Genomic DNA, 5000 nt, shown 5'->3' on the forward strand with positions numbered 1-5000 from the left:
TGACACCTTCCACCTCACGCCTTTACCAGGGACCACTCTTGTCTGCTCTGTAAGTATTATAGATCCTAGAGAATCCAGACAAATTTTCAATACAGGTAAGAAATCTGACTTGACTAAATGCATGTCCTGCATGTCCAAGTTCTAATGGTATTATATTTGTGTTGTATTATCTTTGCACTTTAGTATAACTGGGAACTGTCAGCTTCTGGGAAACTGCTTTATTAAATTTAAAATATAAAAATTGGATTAGCTGGATAGTTTGAAAACGTAACAGTTTGACACTGAACTTCCCCAGCATCAACAGTCCTGTCAGCTTTCTGTGTCGCTTCTGGCTCACATTCAATTTCAGAAATTCTTTACTGAAGTAGAGCAATTGCTTGTTACTGTTATAAGTGGCTTGTTAGCTGAGGATGTACCAGCTGAATGTTATAGTAGTCCTGTCACTTTTTAGCTAGGCCGCTGAGAATGAAGTAAAGCAGTCAGTAAACAGTGCCTCCCTTGTGGGTTCAGCCTAACGAGGTTAAAAGCAAAGTATTGATTGTGAGTTACCCAGCTTCAACTCCGATTTACTCTCATTATATTTCTTTATTCCCTGGTAGGTTTCTTAGTCCATTTGTATGGAAAATCACTGCCGAAGCTGCGTGCAGTGTCCATGCAGCAGTCCCTGCCCAAAATGGACAATTACTCAGGAAAAATGACATCATAAAGTGTCCCAGGCCAGTAAAACCATCAGTGACATCTAGCACTGTGCTCCAAAAATGCCAAACCACCCAGCACGGAGAACTTTTATTTTCCAACATTGGGCAATCTGATCCCAGACCCTTTCATCTCCATATAGCTTTTAACAGATTTGTGTTTGGATATCCCCAAATTTATTTCAGGGAGAGGGCCAATTCCCTACCTTATAGTTATACACCTACAATATATTTAGATGTGATGGTCTTTCACAATTTGAAATGTTTTTTTTTTTTTTGGTTTTTGTATATCAGTAATTTTGACTAGGAGACAAAAATTGTTGAATATCAATAATTGAAGCTGAACCATCTACAATTAGTAAACAATTTGAATACTGCAGTGATGCCATTGAGAGGTGTCCCCTTAAACTGTTAAAAATTCTGTAAAATGACAGAAAAATGCTGCAGTGATCCTAGTGTCAATTTGCACACACAAACACTGCTCTGTTTTTTGTAATTTTACAGTGTATATGTATACGTTTGATGGAAAAGTGCCATCAAATAAAGAAATACAGACCATAAAGTACCACTGTATATTGTGATAGAATGTACCCTTGTACAGCATGCGCTGATATGGACCTGGTCCTCTGTGACAGAGTGACTTGCGGCCAAGGCAGACAACGGAGTAAAATAGCACAAACACAGGACTCGTAGCTCAGCGCTTTTGGCACACTTTTTATAAACACAAAACAAACACAGGGACAAAACACCAGTTTAAACAAAAAAAAATAAAAATACACACTGGACTCTTAATAAACAAAACAATACCCAAGCCCCGCTATCACGGTATCTTACTCTGTTTTCTCTGCTCCAAGAACTTGCCTACACAACTCCCAAACATTCATTCCTTTGTTCCTTTAATAGGGTGTGGCCAGGGGTAGATTGACAATGAATCATTCAATTTCCCTCTATCCACATTCCACACTTTTCTAACCATACCCCAGTCAATCAATTAAATAGAATTTCCATCACCAGAAAACCACACACATGTGCACACACTTTACCACATCCACCCATCAAATAGAAAATGCTGTCTTTTATTAAATAAAACAGCATGTACAGTACATATGCGTTCAGCAGCCCTACACTTACAAAGTGTCAACATCTAGCATAGTGCAAGCCAATATACATTTACTCCTAAAGAAGACCCTGATATAATCTGCCAAAAACCTGACTACGTGAAGCTAAATGATTTAATTAAATAGGGAGATGCAAAGCTTTTGGCCATAACTGCACTGCTAATTCACTGTATTCTAATAGATTACAACTGTAAATGCAACACTGGTAAAATACAATAAATGTAGCCTCGGTTTACAACTGTCTGTACTGTATAGCAAGATTTTCTAATATATTTGACCCATAATATTAATGTTCTATTTTATTACACTGCATTAGTTTTGTCCTGGGGAACAATCGCTGAAAATAGGACGTGCCAATCAAAGTACCTCCTCTCTATGTACATTTTGTCCATTGACAATAGTTGTTAGTGTTCCCAGGTCTTTCTCCCACCGTATAAATCAAGTCCCCAAAACAATCACACCTCTTGTTGGTAGGAGTAAGTGTCCCTGTGAATGGGCGAGAATGAATCTGAGTTGCAAATCTCCCTCCAGACCTGGAAGGGCGCGAAGTGACGTTGGTGGTCTGCCTTCACAAGGTAGGATGGAGCCAGAAGTTGGCCATCTTGGGGAAAGGGTGAAGCTGCGGGACTGCTGAACGGCTCTATTGTGATCAGCTGTATTGCATGCGGTGATTGGATAGAGCATGGCACCACACTGATCACAGGGAGGAGTTTAGCAGTACACAGGGGACGCAGCTACATGATCACAGCCACTTACGCTGAAACATTACCCAGCCATAGCACTGCATTGTTTTATTTGTTTTGGTAGATGGAGACGATGGGAGCTGAAGCTACCAAGCCAGCATGATCACCCGGACTATCTGCACTGCCACAACACCTCAACCCATGTGTGCACTTGTCAATGGGACTATGATAATTGTTTATTATCTCTTTTTGAGAAAAAAAAGACAGTTGTTTTTGGAACTACACTCTATTTGTGGACATTGTTTACTCCCGCACCACTCACATGCTGACACGTGGGCCAACTGCAAGACCTTGGGCTGGAAAGACTTTGGAACCAATAATTGCATTACAGGCTTGGGATCAGAGCATGTGAGCAGAGTGGAGCAGTCATAAACGTCGCTCCTCGCTCTTGTCCTCTTTGAAACCACTCGCTCCAAGGCTATAATTTCCCCAGTCCGCTCCACTGCGGTGTGTCTAAGTTTGCAGCCAGCTCCACTCACGCTTTGCACCACTGCTAGTGTAAATCGCTTCCAAAATGTAAAGATGTGTGAACCGGTTCCTTTGAAAACGGGTACCCGGTTCCTGCTTTGGTACCGATGAGCCAGGTACAAATATCAGGGATCCAGTTCCAGTGAGTACTGTTATGTTTTTAGTAAAACTGATTATTAAAACATTAATCTCTGTCAAAAATACATTTGGTAACTGTAACTGACAAGTTCACACTTAGAAAAAAAAAAAGTCTGAAAAATAGTTATTACAGCGATAACTGGGTTTTTTAAAGTTTTTTTTTTTTAAATATTTATTTCCCTGGAGAATAATTCAATCCAATTTTTATATGAAGTGATGAAAATGCTTTGGGTAAAGTAAATCTTCTGCACCTCGATGGGATCATTACCAAGACAACCCCAAGCCAAACACGACATGATTTCAGCTATCTAAAGTAATTTAACCCCAAGCCAATGTGGTTGTATTTCAGCTTGGGATCCTAACATACACTGACCCTTTTGCACATACCATGTGGTTAAAGATTTTTTTAATTGTATAAGCTTTGCAATTAACTTGATTCATATACAAGTACACAATGGCTTTGCTGTTGTAAAAAAACTCTTACTGTGCAAATTGTGTATTACTGATTATTTTGTTAACTTTAATTATACAGGGTGATTTCATAGATTGCACAGTATTGTCAGAGTATTGCAAAACCTGCATCGTTTATGGATCATATGTGTACAGTGTCAAATATTTTTGACAATGGGCGTTGGAGCGGGAACGGTGCCAGAGGCTTTTCGGGAAAAGAGCAGCGCCTATACCACCTCCACAGTCAGTAGGCATGCCCACGCCAGAGCCCAGAGGAGAGCCGCACCCATCCCCAGTGATTGAGGGAGAGTCGCACCAGTCCACAGTGACCGAGGGAGACTACCTGCTGCTCCTGTTTTCACTGCCAGGGGGAGATTACCCACTGCTCCCATCTCCACCGCAAGAGGGAGACCCCCGCCCCTATGTGTAGTTGGTATAGTTTGGGTTATGTAGCACTGGTGATGTAAAATGTATATTTGTATTTGGGCACGGGTAATGCACAATTAGTTCCTGTGCAGACTGTGCCGGGGCCAGATTGAATGATTAGCAATTGAGTCCCAGCACAGCTTTATATAAAGAGTCACAAACCACTCACTCAGGGTTAATGTGTTCAAAGGCAGAACAAGAAACATGAGTCATGAGACGTTTTTGCTTATGGGTTGTAAAGAATGCATTTGTACTGTGGGCTAGATTTGAGATGCATGTGTACTTATTTTATAGAAACATTTTCATACTAACTTTTATACTTGACAACTTTAATTTAAAAAATCCAATTGATGCCTATGAGTAATACGTTTTGAAGCTATTAACATGTTTCAATATTAACTAAATTGAAGTATTTATCAAATTGGTTAATCTTGTTACATAACCGATTTATTAAATTATTTATTTATTAGCAGACACCCTTATTCAGGGTGAGGTACCGTTGTTACAAAGTATCACATTACAGATAATAGCAGTTACAGAATACAAGAAAATCTGTAATACTAGCAAGTTCAAATGAGAGAAAATAAAATAAAATAATAATAAAAAAAAACATTAAATAATTACATTTGAGCGTGATTACGACTAAGAGCAGTTACATTTAAATATTTGGTTATAAGAGTAAATTCCATTAAGAGCAAGATTTAAGTACAATGGACAAGAAAGATTTCACAGAAGAGCAATTACAAAAAACATTAATACTGTTACCTTAAAGAGTGAAATCAAGTCCAAGATACGGCAAATATACTGATTGAGAGCAGTAGTAGAGTAGAGCAAAGTGTGGCTCAGCTACTTGCAAGTACAAGATGATGCAGGTACTGATACAGTTGGGTGCCATAGAGTCCAGTATAGTCGAGAGTTGTGAGGTTAGCAGATGCTATCTGAACAGGTGTGTCTTGAGGAGG

Source organism: Polyodon spathula, chromosome 3 (assembly GCF_017654505.1).
Source record: "Polyodon spathula isolate WHYD16114869_AA chromosome 3, ASM1765450v1, whole genome shotgun sequence".
Lineage (NCBI taxonomy): Eukaryota > Metazoa > Chordata > Actinopteri > Acipenseriformes > Polyodontidae > Polyodon > Polyodon spathula.